General features: G+C 30.5%; 1 pseudogene; it reads right to left on the minus strand.

The window, feature by feature from the left end:
- Positions 1-4,215: 4,215 nt before the first annotated feature.
- LOC124924448 lies at positions 4,216-12,654 on the minus strand (annotated as a pseudogene).
- Between the last annotated feature and the right edge of the window lie 10,498 nt (positions 12,655-23,152).

Here is a 23,152-nt window from a genome sequence, read left to right on the forward strand (position 1 = left end):
ATAAAATAAGTACAACCCTTTAACCAACTAGGCTAATAAAACTTTATATTTTAAATTCAACACCAAATTTGATGAATGCGTGAAGTTTTAACAATATAAGTTTAACTTTTTAACTAAATAATATATATATATATATATATATATATATATATATATATATATATATATATATATATATATAATGATGCTTAAATTTAAAGTGTCCATATTGTCGGGTCGAGAGTTGTGGTTAATTTGGATATATATGTGAAAGTAAATTAAAAATGTTATTACATTTTAACCGTAATTTTTTTTCTCAATTTTTAACAACGCTTTATATTTTAAATTCAAAACTAAATTTAATGAATGCGGGACATTTAAGCAATATATGTTCAACTTTTTAACTGATATATATATATATATATATATTCGGATACTTTAAAAATTAAGCATCATTATATATTTGTATTTATATATATATATATATATATATATATAATGATGCTTAATTTTTAAAGTATCCGGATTGTCGAGTCGAGAGTTGTGGTTAATTTGGTTATATATGTGAGAGTAAATGTATACTTGGGTCGGATTGTGGGTTGACCTGCCCATAAACTTAAAACGGTTAAAAATAAAATTAAAAGTGCTATATATATATTTTGAACTTGCAACCTAACAAAAACGAGTACAATCTTTTGACCAACTAAGCTAACAACACTTTATATTTTAAATTTAACACCAAATTTGATAAACGCGGAACATTTTAACAATATAAGTTCAATTTTTTAACTAACTAATCTATATATAATGATGCTTAATTTTTAAAGTGTCTGCATTGCTAGGTCGAGAGTTGTGGTTAATTTGAATATATATGTGTGAGTAAATAGATACTTTGGTCGAATTTTGGGTTGACATGCCCATAAACTTAAAACGGTTAAAAATAAAATAACAAATGTTATATGTATGTTTCAAACTTACAACCTAACAAAAACAAGTCTAGAGTTGTGGTTAATTTAGATATATATATGTGAGTAGGGCTGACAATTTTGGACATGATACGAATACATGACCCGAACTGAACACGAAAAAATCAAGTTAGGGTCATGTATTTTTTGTTCGGGTCAAAATCAGATCGACCCGTTTAACTTGCTTAATAAACATGTCAAAATCGGGTCGACCTAACATAACCCAAAGTAGACCCGATAACCCGTTTATTTTTTTTGTTGAGTTTTGTATTATTCTTTCTTATTCACTCACTCATTTTCTTTTGTAAAATTTTTTATAAGTGAATTTGTGGTTTAACTTCATTTTTATTTTGTATTGATGTCATTTTAATTTGAAATAGAGATGTGAATTAATTACATCGGGTTTGGTTCGAGTTAAGTTAGGTAAATCGGGTCAAACGAGTTAGGTTCAGGTCAAACACAAATAAACAGGTCAGGTCCAGGTTATAGATTTTTTTACCCGAATTATTAAACAGGTCAGGTTTAGATTATAATCGTTCAACCCGTTAACCTGCCAACCCGAACACGCCAACCTAAAACTTACCTAAATTGCCACCCCTATATGTGAGAGTAAATGGATACTTGGGTCGGATTATGGGTTGACCCATCCATAAATTTATAACGGTTAAAAATAAAATTAAAAATGCTATATGTATGTTTCAAACTTTCAACCTAACAACAAGTACAACCTTTAACCAACTAGGATAACAACACTTTATATTTTAAATTCAACCATAAATTTGATGAACGTGGGACATTTTAACAATATAAGTTCAACTTTTTAACTAACTAATCTATATATAGATAATGATGCTTAATTTTTAAAGTGTCCGAATTGCCGGGTTGAGAGTTGTGGTTAATTTGAATATATATGTGAGAGTAATTGATACTTGGGTCGGATTGTGGGTTGACCAGCCTATAAATTTAAAACGGTTAAAAATAAAATTAAAAATATTATATGTATGTTTCGAACTTGCAACATAACAAAAAAAGTACAACTCTTTAACCAAGTGTGTTTAGGATGTGGTTTGCCAAGGGTAATAAGCGGTATCAATTGAAAGTGGTTAAAAAATATGAATCAAATATTTAATTGACCAAAGTGTGAGGTCATGATGCTAAATATTAAAAAATATGAATAAAATATTTGATTGACCAAGTGAAAGTGTAAGGTCACGAGATGAGAGATTTATTCGAAAAAATTATGTGATAAAATATGTGAGAAAATAAGTTGTTTTACCGAAGTGAATAACATGTGGAATGAGAGCGTTTTATTTTTTTATTTTAATATATTATTCGTGATTTATTAAGAATTTTAAACATTAAATATATATTATTATAATTTTTTAAAAATTTATTTTGTTTTATCCGTGAGTGGATCGCACCGAAATTTTCATAGTTTATTAAGAAAATTTTCATAATTTATTTAGAGATTTTATCTTTTCTGGTGAAGTTACAGTGATTGGCAGATGTTTATGTATATGCATTGGCTTCAATATTAAATCATTCCAAATGACGTTGAGTACTAAAAGAACAAAATTGTTAAAATGTTATTATAATTGGTTGCTCCTCCATTAAATATCATTGGGCCTATTATGATACAAATATGATGATACTTAATTGTGGACAGGCCGAGGGAAGACAAGTTCAAGTTGTATGCAATTGCATATGCTTATGAGCCTCAAATTTTCTTCCGAGTATATATCTTTTAATCATATTAATATTTTTATATTTATTATGAAAGTTTTCATAGTAGATATTATTATTATTATATATTTAATTTATGTATATATTTATTTTTGTTAAATTTTATAATTAGTATTACTTTTTTTTGTTGGGTGACAAAAAAAAAATATTTGAACTGGGTCCAAATTATATATATATATATATATATATATATATATATATATATAATTCATATTTTATTTTACATTATTTTAAAAATGATTGTATATATAATTATATTCAGCAATATATGATTCCGAGCAATAAATAATAATTAAAAAAACTCAATTTATTTTTGAGTTAGCTTGTAAAAATAAATTCAGTTTTTGTATGAATTAAGTTTGATAAATTAATTTTTTTTATCATAAATTATATTTATGTTTATTTTAATTCACACTTATCAGATTTTATGATTGTGTTTATCCTACTTTTATTTCATTTTTTATTTTGTTATACAAGAACCAATTAAAAATAATAATAATTTATAAATATATTATTTTTCATTGGGAATATAATATTTTTTAATAATTTATTTATTATTAATGAAAAGTGATAAATTAAAAAGGATAAAGTTATAATACTTTCACATTTAAAAATATAAAAGTAATTAAATAGTCTACAAACATTAATGTTGTTGGAGTCCAAATAACTTTATTTACCAAAAGATATCTATAAATATTAATGTGGCCTTTGCTTTTTAAAACACAGATTATATAAATCCCATTATTCATTAATGTGGCCTATGCTTTTTTAAAACACAGTTTATATAAATCCCCCATGGCCTAAGCCTTTTAATCAACATTCATCCTATCCAGTTTTCTTTTCCCAGCACAATTGTTGTTGATGATCCATTGGGGAACTACTCCCTTGGCCATTGAAAATGGTAATGGAAGAAGGATAAGAAGAAAGAATTATATGACTCCACGCCAGATGGGTACTCTAAGAAAGTTCCCTTCAAACGCCAAAAGCTTTATATTCAGTAAGGTCTTTGATGGAGTACCAGTCATCTATTCATCAACACAGGTAACCAGTCTTAACTTCTTCATTTTCACATTCCCCGTTTAACTCTTTTTCATTTTTGTGCAGAATAATCTGAGAGCAGTCATCAGGTCATCTGGATTGTAAGTAAAGAAAACCCTCTTTTTCTTTAGGTAATTTAATGTTTACTATCATATATATCGTTAAAGCTATTTTGTTTTTGTTTTTAAGGTTGTCAACGCACATGAGCTTGAAATCCATGCCGGATGCCGACAGACCAAGCATCTGAACGATCGTATTTACTTTGCTAATGGGAAGACAATCGCCGACTTGGTGTATGAGTTGCAGGATACTACTACGCAGGAGGACTTGTATCAAGCAATGAAGACTGTGTGTGGCTCTAAAGACTTTTTGTTTTCTTTTCTTGGACATATTTACTTCAACTGTTTTTATTGACTTGTGTTAAACTTTGTACTCAAACTGCTTCATCAATAGACAATACTTTTACAGAATTATTATTAACTTCTGTTTTTTATTTCTCTTTTTTCTCATCTTCTTCATTTTTATCACTGTCCACAAGGTCAACAGGAGCTATAGCCTATATGATTGATCTCTTGCTTATTATTTAAGTTCATTTTTTCCTTACTTTTCCCCATATAACAAGATATAATCCAGCAACTATTACAACTGATCCTACAACCCTGCAGAAAAAAAGGATCAAATATAATATAATCATCAAATGTTGGTTTGTTTTTCATAAAAAGTACTATTATTACTTGCCTTCCCAGACTGATTTGCTCGCAAAGAAAAAAAGATCCCATTATGGTAACAAGGACCATGCTGAGAGGATTGAATGAATTCACAAAGACAGGTCCTTTCTCCTTTGTCACATGTAACGAAATATAATAGTTAACGCCCCCTGCAATAGGGCCGGAACCAAGATGAAAAAATTATATGGGGTTGACTCCAATTTTTTTTTGTAAACCAAATCCTCAGCACTTCAGATTTAACTTTTTATGCTTCCCGTTTTTTTTCTTCCTATAATTGATAAAATTAATTAATTCAAACATATAAAATAAAATATGTATAAACATTTATTTTATGATATTATGAAAAAGCAGTACATTCAAAATATTTAGTATACACATTATTGAAGTTATGTGATTCTATTCTTCTTAATAAAAATAAATTAAAAAAAAATAAAACACTAAAAAATATTTAAATAAAAAAATTAAAATATATTTAATTAATCATTTTAACTCTTAAATTAAACTTATCATTCATCAAAACTAGATAATATACCCCTTAAAAATAATTTGTGAATTTACATAAAATTTATAGAGAAAACATACCAATTATTTATTGAATTAACTAAAAAAACTAAATTATTAGATTTTCTTTTATAGTTATTTTTTATTATATATTTGTACTTTTAATATTTTTTAAACTCAAATCACTTATATTTTAATAATTAAAAAAACAAATAACGCAATGACTTAGAACACATCCATTAATTATTTGACCAAAAATAATATTATAATTAAGTTAGGTAAAGATAAAATGCCTTTTTGTATTCATATTAAAAATGATTAATCAAATATTTCAAAAAATGTTTTTCAACAAAACTATTGTCTTATGAATCATTGTAACTCAATTACTAATTCAAATAAATTTTGATGTGGAGAAAGAAATGGTATTAAAAATGCGAAATTAACTTCTATAAGGACTTATTTGAACATAAAAAAAGTATAAAGTGTTAATTTAATTTTATTTATAAAAATAAAAAGCAAAAAAAAGTTTTGCTAGGTAGGAACAGATATATGAGAATCTAATAATAGAGGAGAGAAAAAAAAAGGTAATTGCTCACTTTTTATTTTTTTTAATTTAATTGGGGCTGAAGCCCCTAGTCCAAGCATTTTTTAATTTAAGTGGGCTAGAGCCCACCCTATCCCAAGTGTGGTTCCGCCCCTGCCCTGCAACAACCCAATAAACCATATCTTAATATGAAGACACTAAAAATAGAAAAAGAAGAAAGAAGAATATGAAGATGGTAGATTGCTCCATAGATTCATAAAGGGCAGCTAAAAGCTTGGAGTCATTCCCTCTTCTAACTTAGCGAAAACAAGAGTTGGACGTCCCAGCCTCCATGACGTCCAGGGTTCGAGCCCGTCAGGCGGCAAGTTCTGCGCATTTCCTCTCTGGGCAAAAAGTGACCTGATTAAATGGTTAAGTGTGGGAAAGTGCAAAGACCAAATCTGGACATTTCCTCTTTGGGCAAAGAGTGTTAGAACAGTCACTCGTGAGAGAAAGTGAAGCTGGATAAGATTTCAAGGTGATTGCCTATATAAAATTTTAACAAGATGATGATCAGGACATTTTACAAGAATTTTGAATTATGAGAATGGAGTGTGAGTAATTGATGAATAATCACTCGTAAAATGTAGAAACTAGCCCAGCAGAAACAACCAGCTATGATCATAAGAGAGCCCTTGATGTTGTTGTCTTGGTTTGATTCAGAAGAAGAAGAGACATTATATGTTTCTTGGTGTTAGGTCCATGGTAAGCCCAAGTTTGAACCTTTGACTAATGTCACAATCATAGCTCCTCCAACTTCACTAAGATTCCCACAACTTGACCTGACTCTATCTTTCTTGACTTCGACATTCTCAAGCCTGTCATGAATATTAATTACTAAACAAACAAATTTCTCAGTTAACAAAAGGAAAAGTAATTTACCTGAGTAACCAAGCCATTACAAATGTGAGAGCTGGAAGAATATTTGTCATGGCTGTTCCAAAACTTGCTGTTATGTACTTAATCCCATTATAATATAAGTTCTGTTCTAGAACAGGCCTAAATAACAATTTTAGATACAAATCAAAATAAACTTGTATATATTTATATAGTTTAAAGTTATAGTCATACTCTAATAGTCCCAGCAACATAATCTTCAAATAATTTGTTAATCTATTAAATTTATAAATAAATATTTAACAAAATAATTTTAATATGTTATTTTAATATTTTAAATAAATTTAGATATATTATTTTATTTTTTAATAAATATATATTATTTAAATTTTTATATATTACTTTAATCAATAACTATATTCTCATTTATGGTCGTGTTCTTAATATCAGATAGTGATCTATTATTTGTTTAAAGTTTTTTCATTATTATAAACACTCAATATTTATAAAGATTATTTATATATAGAAAATGACTTATTTACAAATTAAAATAACATTTTGAGTTTAATTTTTAATACTTAATATACAGATGTTAGAAAAATTACCATATAATATAGGATGATAGAAAATTTACAATACTATAAACACTATAAATTTACATATCTAACCTAAAATTTTAAAATAATTATTTTAATTTATTTTCAAATAAATATAATTAAAATAATTAACTTTAAGGCCAAAAACCTAATTAAACAATTAATTAATTTAATTATTATAATAATGAAAACCTAATTAAATAAGGATAATGACCAAATAAAATAAATAAAACTATTTGGAAAAATGTTGTACTCATTATATCTCAAAATAATTTTAGAAAAATTAAAGAGATTAAAATAAATAATTTAGGATGAAATGTGTTACCCATTTCATCCTTTAACCCAAAAATATATAAATAAAAACTTAAAATAAATGTCATATTTATTTTAATTATTTTGTGTACTTTAAAAGATTAAAGATAAACCCAAAAGGGTGAAAAAAATCAATTTTAAATAAATCCTCAAAATTTTAAATAAAAAAAATATGTAATTTGGTGTAGCCAAAATCCGGAAGGATTACTACAGCCAAAACCGCGACCATCGGATGGGCGCTATATTTTCATCCAACGCCCAGAAAGCGTATGCATTGCCCGCTGCAACCGAAGGAACACGGTCCGCAAAGCAGGCGATCAACTACCCCCTGTTAGCTAAAATACGACGAAACGTTTAGCTCGCAACGAAACGCGGACACAACCTCTACGTCCACGTTTACACAAAACGACATTGTTTTACGCCTGAAGTGTCTTCTTCCTCGCGATCACCAGAGGATAAGAACATGTTCCATATTTGTCTTCTTCCTCACGTCCATGTTTCATAAGAGCATTGTGTGTATTAATCCGAATCCGAAATACTAATTCCGATTATATTGAGATTGGATCGGATCGAATTGAGCCCGTATTTGATTAAATTCGGATTGGATTAGGATTATCCAAATTATCTATATAAAAATATTTTTTTCAATTTTTTATCTTTAAATTAAATTTCACATCCATGCAATATTTTTTTTACTTATTTCGGCATCGTTTAGTCAACAATTATTTTTTCGAAGTCCAGAGACAAACAATTGAGAGAAGGACGATAACTCACCAAGTCGATATTCAAACCCATACCACCAAATTATAAATAAAAAAAATTAATTATAACATTAAAAATTTAATAATATATTTTTATAATTAAAAATATTAAATAATAAAATAAATTAAGTAGTTAGATTTTTTTAATCCAATAGGTGAACATTTGATGGAGTAATTCGAACCGAATTCGAATTATAAAATTGGATTAATTATTTCGGTTTGGATTAAATTCGGATTGAGTTTAATTTGGATTGAATTTGAATAATCCAATTAATTTAAAATTATTGAATAATTTAAAGTTGACATTTACAAATATATAAATATTTTTTAGTTTGGATTGTCCAAACCATATTCAATTCAATCTATGTCTGATTTGTATTAATTAGTAAAATGGTTTGGATTACGGATTGGATAAATTTTCACCACAGGCCTTAAAGCTTAGATCCGAACATCTCTAAAGCTTCCTTAAGGTCTAAGAAGTGTTCGCCAACACTTGGTAAGCTTCCAATCATCCTTTAATTCATACTTCCAATTTGAAATTGAAGTTTTTATATTTCAGTTTACATAAATTGTATGTTGTCTAGTCTTTGAATTTGATGATTGGAAATCGATTCTAAGATCATTTATGAGTTTTTTATAAAAGACATAACTGATCAATCAGAGTCAAACGAAAACCCCAAATTTAAATTGGGAAAATTAAAAAAACGGGTTTTTTTTGTTCTTGGGCTAATCTTCAAGGACATCAGCTTTAAATGTTTCTCAACATGTTTCAATTGGTGTTGGACAACTATTTGGATCATGTTTGATCCATCCCGATCATATTTGATCAAAATAAAAATTTCAAAATAAATAAAAGTTTCAAAATAAAAAAAAAATTGAGTTCTTGAATAGTTTCTAATGAACGATAAGTGTTCATGTTTTGGTATGAATCAAGTTTATGAAATATAAGGAAGATATTGACATGCTCTTTTTACTTCAAAAAAACTTTAAAATCAAAAACCCGATTTTTGGCCATAAACTATTTTGAACAAATTGATCATCACCCAGATCGAATGATACCTTGGGATTATAATTTTAATGTTCACGGGAGCTTTGTGAAGCTACCCAAACTCTTGGATCAAAATATCCAAACCTCCATCAAAATAGGAAAACCTGCAACTTTGATGTTCTTGAGGACCCACAAGTCCGGCCAGGACCGAGAGGCCCGACCGATAAATTTTAGTCATGATTGAGAGGTCCGACCGAGTCTTTTTAGCTAGAACCGAGAGGTCCGACCGATGTTTTACATCTAGGACCGAGAAGTCAAACCTAGGACCGAGGAGTTTCGTACCCGACCGAGAACTCCTAAGCCTAGGACCGATATGTACGATTGAGAATTCTGGCACATGATCGAGGATTTTAACCAAGGACCAAGAGACTTCAATACCCCGACCGAGGATCCTAAACCTAGACCGAGGATTCCCCGACTAGGACCAAGCGCTTTTTAGCCCCGATCGATAAAACGAACTCAAGAACTAGGACACTGGTCCTAAGGCATTTTTGGTTTATAAATTTTAAATTCCAAAATTATTTTTATAATTTTGGAACCTCAAACCATTTTCTAAAAATCCCGAAAAAATAGATAATGATTTCAAAGTATTTTGGGATATTCCTCAAAAATTATTTTGACAAAGGCTTATTTATGATTTACTTTTAATCCCTAATGCATTTTAAATTGATATTTTTCAAGTATTTTTCTCCCAAGTCATCATCAACAACATGTACGCGTATTTAATTAATTATTGTTACAATTCTTTAAATACGCAAAAACCTATGCATGTCTAGGACTAGAATAATAATCAATTAAAATAAAATGTTATATAACTGATTTTCAAAAGCCAAAACTTTATATAATAGAGACCATTTTTAAAATGGGTATGGAGGTTGAAGCACGAAAACCATTTCTCGAGTATCATGAAACTTCGAACCAAAACAAATCTCTAGTGAAAAATATGTTTGTATACATACACATTTTATTGATTTTCAAAAATCAATTGGCGACTCTTTTTCAAATGAATAAATTAATTGTTTTTCATTAATTTAAATAACAAATTTTTAGAAATCAAATTATAATTTAATTACCGCAAATCCAAAGATTATTTAAATTTAACTCGAATTATTTATTTTTTAAAATAATTTCAAAAGTTGTCAAAGATTATTTAAAATTTTTCTGAAAATAATATTTTATTTAAAAAAAACTTGACAAATAAATCGATGTTGAAATTCATAAACCTCGAGCTTCTCTGGAACCAAAGAATTTTCCGAAGGTTAGAAATTGGTTTACTAACTTTGTGTGTCTAGGTTTGAGTAAAAAAAATTCAAGGGCAGAAAATCGGTCGTTAATAGATCATTTCCTGTTGTTAAAAATATTTACTACGGTAAAATTACCGTCGATAACCTCCGTTAAAAATTCGGCTTTCAAATAGACGTGACAAATAAAGACAACAAAAATACCGCAAGTAATAGCATTTAATTGCCCTTTTCTATACTAATTGCTTTATTCAAACCGCAATTAAATGTCTCTAAAACCGGATAAAAAATTCTAGCAAAAATATAGAAGAATAAATAAAAACAAATCAAACTAATATTAATATTCTGAAAATAAAACAAAATATTTTAAATTAAAATTTTCTGAAAATATTATTTAAAAATATAATTACATCAAAAATAAATTTACTTCACTACATACAAATATCAATCATTGTATTTAAGTATATATAATCTATATATATATATATATATATATATATAATGATGCTTAATTTTTAAAGTGTCCAGATTTCCGGGTCGAGATCTGTGGTTAATTTGGATAAATATGTGAGAGTAAATGGATACTTGGGTCGGATTCTGGGTTGACCCGCCCATAAACTTAAAACGGTTAAAAATAAAATTAAAAATGCTATAGGTATGTTTCGAACTCGCAACCAAACATAACAAATATAACTCTTTAACCAACTAAGCTAATAACACTTTATATTTTTAATTTAACACCAAATTTGATGAACGCGGGACGTTGTAACAATATATTTTTATCTGTGTGCATCGCACGAGGATCTTCCTAGTTTTATTGTAAAACGGTTTAACATTATCTCATTAAGAAATAAAAAAGTGAAATGGTCAATAATCAAACTAGACAAATTCTAGTTTTGATTATAAAATGACAAATAAACACCCAAAAATTTCTGACTGGTAACAGTTAAAGCACATTACAAATACATATTAAAATGAACAAAGACTATATTTAAATATTTAAAGTCCATAAATTAAACATTAAAAATCAATAAAAATTTCTCATTCGCAAGATTCAAAATAACTTCTTTTCATTATTTGAAACATATAAAAATAAAAACTATCAATTAATATTAAATTACAATTCATCTATACTAGACTAATTAAAAATAACTTTTATTTCAAACAAATAGGTACTCAAGATAAAATATTACTAAATAATACAACAAAAGAAGTATTAAAATAATCAAAACTCGTATATAAATATAAATTTCTAGCTATAAATAATTTATAAACAAGTTATCCAAATAAATATTCACAGCTATATATAACAATTATAAAAATTTGACTAGTTAGGATAACATTACTCATGATAACCAATGTTAATTCATCTTCCATACTACAAACATTGTGAAATGCATTATACCCCATAAAATTCAAAGACATAATTCCTTATCTTCAAACTATAATTGAAAAACGACATGCAAATCAAAACAATATGTTCCAAACTTAAATAATATAGTTCTTCCAAATATTGTAGAAGTTCTTCTGTTCCAACTCATGTTTTGTAAGGAAAATCATGAATCGATTTACTTCCCTTTACAATTCCCTCTATGAGATTCGAAAGATGCATGTATGTAGAAAGAATAATTTCTTTTTCAACATCCTGAAATCAAAATGCACAAAAATAACAAGTTGGGAAACACATGACAATAATGGTACTTTCAGTGTTAAGAAAGGTGAAATTGGCCGTCAAACTCAACCATTTGTTAAAAGAGTAATAGTTAAGGAAACAACAAGAACATTAAAAGAAAAATATATCACCAAAACTCTCTTATTTGAAGCAAAATTCTTACTAACATGATAATTTGCCTGAATCTTGTTTCTTGAATGTGGATAAAACATGCAAAAGTAACATATTTAAAGAGCCTCTTTATTAGAGATATTAAAATTCAATTTTACAAGTCATATTTTGAAAAAATAAAAGCTAAAGGACCATGTTCATATACAAACAATACACAAATTTTAAATACAAATAACTTTAGTGCCACTCAAAGTGATACAACGTAAAGAAGTAATTAAGACTATAGAAGAGCTTAGTAGTCTACAAACTATAGAAGAGCATGACTGATCTAAGAGTTCTGAAAGTGTTATAGAGAACATAGAGAAAGTAATAAAAAAATCCTCTTAAACCCTAAGTGAAGTGCGAACTGTGGGATCAATGTGCCGTGTGCGCCGCGATATGCTGACAATATTGTCGTGGTCGTAATCGTCATTGAAGAAACCCTCGGTCCCAGTCGCAAAGAAATCACACACCGTTCGTTGTCGTGCGAACTGTGCCATTTATGCGATTTGTGCGATCCGTGTTCCGTGTGCGTCGTGATTTCATCTCTCGGTGGGAAGAGTCGTCTTTTCGTAGAAATTTACCAAATCTCCTTGTCGATCTCTCTCGATTGACAATTGATACCATTCTCGGTCAAGACTAGAGTACATCAGGAAATCAATTTCCTTAAAATTCTAAAAATTTCAAACATATGTGCACTGTAAAGTTATTAAGAGCTTCACTGACACGAATCCGTTTGTGTCGATCACTTTAAATATGACTTTTATAAACATCGTAGCTTCAGCAGTACAGGCAATTCCCTCTTTGGCAACTCTCTTAATCAGACAATGGGTGAATCCAACACTTTCTCCCCTGATCCTAAGACAGAAAATTTGAATGCAACTAACCTCCACATAGGCTCAGGAGAGAATCACACAAATATCCTCCTTGAAAATCATGGGTCTCCAAAGCCAGGAAGAAATGGTGGAAAACAGACTAACGTGAGCAAGAGCAATAATAAGGATTTTGTAGTCAACCCGCTAGGTATGATTTCTACCAACCACAATAACACTCATGAAATGAATGCAAATGATAATAGAACTGTTAGTGGAATAAATATTGATAGCCTAGATTGTGATAGTCTAAGACATGCTCTAGGAAAAGAGAGAGTAGTTTTGGAAAATAGTCTAGGAAATAAAAATGCACAGGTTATTAAATCGGATTCTAATGAGAATCAAATTCAACTTGAGACTATTGAGATACTTGACTCAGACGAAGAAGCGGAGAAAGTAATCGAGAAAGAATTGGAAAGAGAAATACAAAAAATCCCAAAACAGCAATGTAAGCAAATTAAGGAAAATACAATTCCTTATAGCCCTGCTATATGAGAAAAACAGAAAGGAAGAAAATGTAAAGAAAGAGGAAGTAAAGCTGGAACATCTTCTTTTCATTAATGAACTTAATGACATGGAATATTAGAGGGTTAAATGACCATATAAAGAGAAGAGAGGTTAGAAAATTAACAGAAAGGCATAAAATCAAAGTATTTGGAATCATTGAAACGAAATTCAGGCAAAGTCAAAGAGAGAATGTTGCTCAGGGTTGCTTCAAAGAAGAATGTGAATTTATTCATAACTCTTATAGGATTAAAAGTATAATCTAGACAGGATGGGATAAAAGAAGGATTAAAGTCAAGAATTTTTTTGAAAGCAAGCAAGTTATTTGACAGAGGTTATCAATCTGGTGACAAGGGTAAAAATCTTCTTTGTGATAGTGTATGCAAACAACTCTGGGACAGAGAGAAAAACACTTTGGAATGATTTGAGAAGAAGCATTACGGACGATGAATCGTGGGTTATTATGGGAGATTTTAATGTTACAAGATTCAGAAATGAAAGAGAGCCTGAGACAGACATAACACAAGACATGCAGGATTTCAATGAATGCATTCGAGACATAAGCTACATTGAACTGTCTTCCTCAAGTAATCTATTTTCATGGTCAACTTCAAGGGGGGCAGACAACATGAGAAAAAACATAATTAATAGATGCCTAGTGAATGAAAATGGGTGGAGTTTTACCCAAGAAGCCAAATCCAGGTTTTGCAACCAGGTATCTCTGATCACTGCCCTTTGAGATTCTTTTGGGAGAAGGAGAAAAAATAGAAAAGATACTTTAAGTTCTTCAACTTCTGGATGAAAGATGAAGAATTTAATGAAATCCTTAAATCCAGGTTTTGCAACCAGGTATCTCTGATCACTGCCCTTTGAGATTCTTTTGGGAGAAGGAGAAAAAATAGAAAAGATCCTTTAAGTTCTTCAACTTATGGATGAAAGATGAAGAATTTAATGAAATCCTTAATGAAACTTGGAACATCAGAATTAATGGAACAAAGATGTTCAGACTTTGTGAGAAACGAAGATTACTGAAAGGGAAGCTGAATAAACTAGACCGGAAAAAATATAGTGGGATTTCTAAAATAGTAGATGAAGCTAGAACGAAACTGGAGGAAATACAAAGCAAGACACTAAGAGCCTCAAATCTATATTATATAGAGAAGATGAAAAAGAGGCTCTTACGCGATTCAAACACCTCTGTTCTAAAGAGGAAAGCTTTGCTAAAAATTTTTTTAGAGAAAATTGGCTTTCATTAGGAGACAAGAATACTTCTTTCTTCTATAAAAAATGTTCATAAATGAATTTTAGAAATTAGGTCCTAAGGCTCACAAACTCAAATGAAGATGTTTTACAGGGACAAAAGGCAGTTCATGAGGAAGCAATAAATTTCTATAAAGAGCTGATTGGAACAGAAACGAGCACAATAATAGAGGACAACCGAATATTACTTCAACCGATTGTGCAAAGGAAAATCAGTGAAGAAAGTGGTAACCAATTGATTACAAGATTCAATATGGAAGAAGTTAGGAAAGTTGTGTTTTCGATGAAAGAGGATAAAAGCTTAGGGCTAGATGGTTTCAACGCAAACTTCTTCAAAGAAAACTGGGAAATAATGGGTAAAAATGTAAGCGAAGGGGTTTTGGAATTCTTCCAAAACAGGAAAATGTTGAAGTAATGGAATGCCATAGTGTTGAATTTGATTCCTAAGAATTCAATTCCGGAAAAAATTCAGAACTTTCGTCCTATTTCATGCTGCAATATTATTTACAAAACTATTTCAAAAATTATTTGAAAACAGTTATTGATAAGCTTGTAGGATTAGGGCAATCAACATTTATTCCTAAACGCTCTATTTCTCATAATATCATACTCATGCAAAGCTTATTGAATGGATATGGCAAGAAAAACATATCGCCACGAGTGGCTTTCAAAATTGACATTACAAAAGTTTTTGACTCGATCAGATAGGGATCAATCCACGAATTCCTCCTTGATGTAGGTTTTCCAATTATTTTCATTGACTAGATTATGCAATGTGTTTCCACTCTTCACTTTGTTGTGAGCATGAATGGTATTCATGGAGGCTTTTTCAAGGGTGAAAGGGGAGTAAGGCAAGGAGACCCTATATCTCCTTACCTATTCGTCTTAATAATGGAAATTCTTGACGACATTTTTAAAATGCTTCTAAGAAGTCATATTTTCAAATTTCACCCATACTGCAAAGAATAAGAAATAACCCATATATGTTTTGCAGATGATCTATTTTTTGTGGCTTATGCGGATGTTGAATCTGTTATTATAATCAAAGAAGCTCTAACAATCTTTTCGAGTATTACAGGTTTATACATCAATGAGGAAAAAAGTCAGGATTTTTATGGAGGGGTTAATGAAGAAATGAAAGAAAACATATTCAATATTATGAGAAATAAGGAATGTGAACTACTAGTGAAATACCTTGGAGTACCCCTGTCATCAAAACAATTCCGATATAATCACTTCAGACAACTGGTAGAAAATGTTAGAAATTTTGTCTTGAGTTGGGCTACGAAAAAATTGTCTTATGCAGGTAGAATCGAGCTCATTAAATGAGTAATCTTTGGATTTATTGGCTACTAGGCACAACAGATAGTCATCCCAAAGAAAATAATGGATGAACTCGATAGAATCATGAGAGATTACATCGAGAGAACACAAGGCATATGAGATAAAAAAAGTCAAATGAGAGGATGTTTTCACTCCCATAGAAGAAGGAAGACTAAGAATAAAAAGTTGTGTTAAATGGAACAAAGCCCTCACCATCAGGAGCTTATGGGAGTTGGAGCAAAAAGAGGATTCCTTGTGGGTCAAATGGGTGCATACAAGATTTATGAAAGAAGAGAAGAGTATTTGGACAAGAAGCATCAATGAAAGAATGACATAGTCATTGAAGAAGATCCTAAAAACAAGAAACGATGTCTTTTAAATAGTGAAAACCACAATTGGAAATGGAAGAGGGGTACTATTCTGGCATTATTAGTTGCTGGATAATATTCCCATTATATTCAAAGAAGAAATGCAAGGAAACAGAGTTAGAAGAGAATACATCCAGTACTCATTTAGAGACGTCTATGAAGGTGAATGTGATACACTTTTGAGGCGTATTCCAGAAGGTGATAGAATCCTAAACCTAATGAGGCAAAAGCAACTCAATGAAAGAAATGATGAAATATGCTAGAAAATAGAAAGCAATGAGAAGTTCATTATAGAAAGGCATGAGAAATGATTAGAACAAGAGGATAAGAGGTAAATTGGCATAATGTGGTATGGTCTCCAAAGATTATTGCTCGTCACCAATTTATTCTCTAGCTGGTATACAGGAAAATGTTGACAACAAAAGACATAATTCGAAAATATATAAACATTTATAATAACAATTGTGTCCTATGTTCGGGAGTTGAGGAAATCATAAACCATTTATTTGGGAAATGCTCTTTTATAATACAAATCTGGAGGAGGTATGCTGCAAACATGAACATCATCAACTTTCCAGGAATATGGGAAGAAATCCAAGAGTGGATGAAAAATAAAGAAAAAGGAAGATCCTTCTATATAAGTATGTTGAAATCCTACTTTGAAGCAGTAATCTACATATCTGGAAAGAAAGAAATTTAAGAACTCACAGTGGAAAAAGTAGAACCGCTAAAGATATTTGAAGAGATATAACTTCAGATGGAAATACACTCATTTAATCATGGAGAGGAATCAAAAGGAATGAAGAGAATAGAAAGCTTTGTCAAATATGAGATATCGTTTGAGAAAATCACAAATAGAATAAAAGTAAAAACGCTATAGGCACTAATTGATTGTTGTTGTTGTTTGTAATTCAATTATTGTTTCATTGTCAAATCTAGAAATTGTCTAGATCTAATCTTAAACTTTTCTATTATTTTTTTTCTATTTTGGTTTTTTTTTTTTTTTAATAAAATAGCACTAAGCAGCTTTCCAAAATAAATAAATAAATAAAAAGTAAAATAAAGTAAAATAAACATAGAGAAAGTAGAGATGCTTTTAGAGACTTATTTTTGTTGCTATGACATTACTCTTAACAAGCTGACATCAATAAGTTTTTTTATTTATCTATTTATTTTATTCATTACTACTAATATTACAGCATGAACATTCAAACATCATAATCTTAAAACCAATTTCTCATATTTTTTATAATTTCTTAATGGCTAGAACATTTTGAAATTTCTAATGAATAAAGCATTCAAAAGAACATTTTTTTAACGATTTTACCATGTCCAGGAAAGAGAACAAGGGCAGGGATACTTCTAGGTCTAGCGAGCACTTGGCTAGGAGAGTAACTAGTCAATCCGATGAGCGAAATGATGTTAGCGAGCGGACAAGGGAAGTGTTGGGGCAACTTCGATGTCTAACGAGCACTTGACTTAGAGAGTGACTATATTTCGCCCAAAGTCAAACAGAGAAAAGTTATGACTGACCGGCCATAATCGACAATTATAACCTAATATATTTAAAAATCAAGTTTTAACGGTGAGAAAGATAAACCATTGTTAACCTAACAAAATGCACCACTAATTCCACTAAAAATGCCATTTAACAATTATCTTATCAATATTTACAACAGTTCAAAATAAACTTCAAGTTTACACAAAACACTGTAAATAACGCTGTTACAAAATTGCAATGCCTTGTACAATAATAGTTCCAACAAAATTTATAGCATTTTCTGTATGATTGTAACCCATGTATAAATATGTAACATGTTTTACATTTTTTTATATCCAACATTTTAAAGCTAAATTTGTAACTTAAATTGTATCCAATAATATTTAAAATATCTTTTATATATATATATATATATATATATAAAAGCATAAAACTTTGATTTACTATATTTTTAAATAAAATTATTAATTTTAATAATATTAAAATAATATTTAAAATTTTTATAATTAAAATAGCTTAAAAAGGGAATTAAATCCTAATTAAGGATTAATTATTGTGATAATTAAACACTAAATAGGAAATTATTAAAAATTTCAAAAATAATTTGAGAATAAAATATTGTATTTATTTTACTCAAATTAGACCAAAGAAAAGGTTAAAAATATTTAATTGTGATTTAACCATGAATTATGTTTAATTTATGACCTAAAACAATTAAATAAAATACTTCAAAATTCCCCAAAATACCCAAACAAATAAAATATAATCATAATTGTTGTTAGGATTTTAAAAATAGTTTTTGTAAAAAATTTTGTGAAGAAATTAATTTAAAAGGGATTAAAAATCATTTTTAATAAACCTTTAAAATAAAAATAAAATCTGATAATCCTATGTTGCATAAATTATTTTTAATCTTTGCAGTAGGATTCTGGACCATTAGATGAGCAACCAAATATCATCCAACAACCCAAAACGCGCAAGACCCCGCTACAACGGATCCAGTGCGCAACCGCCCACACCAGATCAACTAATTGGACAGACTAACCCAATTAGTTAACCAGGCTGGCCGCGGACGGAACCAAATGGAACACGGCGTTTCGTCACTCGAAATGACGTTGTTTCCTTCGTCTTCTTTATTGGGACGTAGGGTTTGTCAGAATCGCGACCTCACCGACGCGATTCTTCTAGAAGGGACAACTCACTCCACAGTTGTCCTCATCCCTTCAAATTTTGGCCATGACTCCCTCTCGTTAGCGCCTACAAAATCCCTTTATCCTTCAACCTTATCCAATTGTAGATATGAATGCCATGTTTTAGTGATAAGATCATTGGAGAGAAATTTCGACATCAATTACCCCTCTCAGACCGACCTTAGGACACTATAAATAGTTCCTTACCCTTCGTCTACCAAACCATCAAACAATCACCAAGCATAACATAGTATCCCAATCCAAATCCAAAGATCAAAGAATTCCGACGAACTTGTTTTTGTCAAAACTTGCTCCAACGACTTCTACTTCGATCCAGGCATTGGGATAGCTTCCAACACCTCCAAGGAGTGTTCTTCAGCTGTTGGTATGCTTCCAGATCATTTGTAATGAAAGTTTTGATTTTTTTCAAATTTTCTTGTTTGATCAGTTAGATTGTGTTCTTAAACTTGATTATGTGATTTCTTTGTTGAGAATCATTATATATATCATTTATGAACTTTCTGTTAAAAGAGAATTGATCAAATTAACTTGAATCAAAATTTTGAAAAATTAAATTTGAAAACTGATTCCTTTTAAAATCTTTGTGTTCTTGGTTTAAATCAGGATTTATTGATCCAGTTAGTTGTTATACATGTTTGTTAACATGTTTGAATAAATCTCAAGTAATTGTAATCATGTTTTGATCATGTTTGATCAAATTGAAATTCTTAAAAATAAATCTTTAAAATTTTGTGTTCTCGCTTTTAGTTCGGATTTGTTGGTCCAATTAATTTTTATACATGTTTGTTAACATGTTATGATGAATTCCAAACAACAGTTTCATCATTTTGATCAATTTTTTTTTTGAAAATGTTTGGATTTTGATTCAATCTTCAAAAACTGTTTTAATGATATTATTGTGTTCTTGTTTTAATTGAGATCAACTATATTCATCTTAAAATGACCTAATTTCAAATATCCCAAAATTTGACCTAAAAATGGTGTTTTAAAATTGATCCTTAAAGGACCTCAAAATTTTGATTTATGTTAGAGATTTTGTTCTTCATGATCATATGAGTGTACTGTAACTTACTGATCATGATTTCATGATCCCAATCAAAAGTTATAGACTTCTAAAATTTTGGAACAAAATAAGAACACTCGATCCTAAGGTTTTAGTCAGGACAAATAAAATGCACACATGACTAAGAATCTCAGGACCGAGTTTTCTAACTTAGGATCGATATTCTTCAGCTAGGACCGAGGACCATGACTAGTGTTCTTGAGGAAGGACTGAGCCCCGCGACCGATGGTTTTAGCCTAGGACCGTGGAACCTAACCGAGTTTTTTTACTTAGGACAGAGTCCTCCCCTTAGCCTAGGACCGATATTTCTAACCTAGGATTGAGCCTTTCTTTGACCTAGGACAAAGAGCCTTTAGCCTAGGACCGGTGATTAGGAACGAGCCTCAGTTAGCCTAGAACCGACAAACCTAACTCTAACCCTAACCCTAGACCTAGGACCGATGATTAGGACCGAGCCTCACTTAACCTAGGACCGGAAAACCTAACATTAACCATACACCTAGGATCGATAGTTAACTAACCCTATAATCGAGCACCTAGACATGTAGACTTGACCTAGGACCGAGCCTCCCAGGTCCACGACTAAGTCACATGAGTTTGGGACCGAGATTCCCGAGCCCATGACCGAGCTCTCTAGTCTCTTGACCCATGCGACTAGGCCCTAGTCCAGACCATCCTGGTCATGACCGAGCCCGACCAAGTCGAGATCAACAAAACTGAACCCATACCTTAGGACTCCGGTCCTAAGGCCCGTTTGGTTCCACTTTTCAAAATTTAAAGTTCTTTTTGTAATTTTGAAACCCGAACCCATTTTCAAATAATCCCAAAAGGTCATAAAATGATATTTTTTTATATTTTCGGGATATTTCCTAAACTAATGTTTTGTATAAGGCCCCGTTTGGAATTTATTTTTAAATTTTAACATTCTCTTCTAATATTTTCAGGTTTTGTTAAATCTGAACACCAACGCAATAGGTACACATCCCTTTAAATAATTTTGTAAATTTATTTAAGGCCCATACTTACTTAAGACCCCTAGACTACTAATTAAAGGTAATAAATGTAACAATTAATTTATAAAAGCCAGACTTTGTTTATTTTAGAAGAATTTTTTAGAACCGTCCTTAGGCGGGCGCGGAGGACATAGCGTGAAAATCCTTTCCCGAGCGTAAATAGACAATGAATCCTTTTTTTTATTTTCAAATAAATAATCTTTAAATTGGTTATGTTTAATTAATTTAAATCGGTTTAGGTTAAATTGTTATTTAGCCTCCTAGATTATTTAAAATTTGAATAAAGGATTAATTATATTTATATAGTTAATTTCTTACCGCTTCAGGTATTTTCAAAATATTTTAAAAATTAAATTTTTAATTTAAAATAATTCATGAAACGCAAACCAAGGTTGAAATGCATTGAACCTTTAACCATCCCGCGATATGATATTTTCCTTGTATTGCCACGTGTCCACTTAGCCGAGACACGTGCTTAGCTATGGGACCTAGAGGTATCACACTTGTTTCGGGATGTTACAGCTCTTCTTGGCGACTCTTCTAGGGATTATACTTGTTATTTAAAAAATAAACAAAACTCTAGCTATTTATAATTTTTATTTATAACATTCCACACTCACAACAGTCCACCTCATAAGGTCTATCACTCCAACAGGTACTTAGGTCTTATCCTACCTAGGTGCTATTTAATAATTGTCTCAAATGGATATATCACCCAGACTTACGTGAAGGAGTACTAGATCGGAATTCTATACTCATACCATTACGTGAAGACCGACCATACCGGTCTGTGACCGAGAGATGTTGTGTGAGGAAAAATTAGAAACCCAAAATGGATCCCCCTATCGAATTTGATACATCCTCCAGGGATATTAGCGATGGCGATGAGAGATTCCAACCTAAACCTCGACAGAAACCTTAACACACAAAACCTGGTTAATTTACCCAATCGTTGTTTGGACGTGCCCAAACAACAAGGCCTCGACAAGTCAACTCAGTATGTGCTTATTTAGTATACATGCATACATCTATAATAGATATACTAAACATCTCTAAGCATATTTGCTTTTATCAAAATCAAACGACATGTTTTTCAAAGTTGATTATACATTTCATAAAGGCCTTGTTAGAAAACGAGGATCCGATGCACCGCGCCTTTATGCTAGGGGATCACCAGATTTTCCAAACCATTGAAGAGTTCAAAGATATAATAATGATCTAGAGAAAAAAAATCCTAAGGCTCAAACTTACAAAATCCATGTCTCTTATAAAACTCTTTCAAGAAGAGCTCGGCTACACGAGAACCGTGGTAGATCAAATTCTCGCCACAACTTACTTGGATCTTCCTCGCTAGGTCAATGTAGCAACCCAAACCGGAGAAAATCCTCCACTAAGTTTCGACACTTCTCTACTCACCATGACCATTATAGTAGCTCATTCCTTCTCGCTCCCTCGAGAAATTGCCCTCCATCCTCAAAAATCTTGGAGATAGTCTATCATCTTAGAGGTGGAAATAAGGATCCTACCGAAATCATCCTGGCAGAGACATTAATGGGTCTCAATGAGTCATACTTTTCTTATTCTGAAGCGTCTACTACCAGTTCTAACTAGTAGTGTTTTATCTCCTTTTGTTCAATACCATAATATACTCGAATGTGTTTTTTATTTTGTCATAATTCAAGTATTCAACCTTTCATAATCCAACAAATGAAAAAGGTGGCGATGCCACTAAATTAGACATAGATTTCGAGACTAATGCATGATTGATTGATGACATCCTCTAATCCACCACACCCATTGTGTTTAATCCTTGATAACTAACTCTAATGTCTATGATGTGATCATAATCTTGACCATGAACATTGGCATGATGACGACCATGA

The sequence above is a fragment of the Impatiens glandulifera genome, chromosome 2 (assembly GCF_907164915.1).
Source record: "Impatiens glandulifera chromosome 2, dImpGla2.1, whole genome shotgun sequence".
Lineage (NCBI taxonomy): Eukaryota > Viridiplantae > Streptophyta > Magnoliopsida > Ericales > Balsaminaceae > Impatiens > Impatiens glandulifera.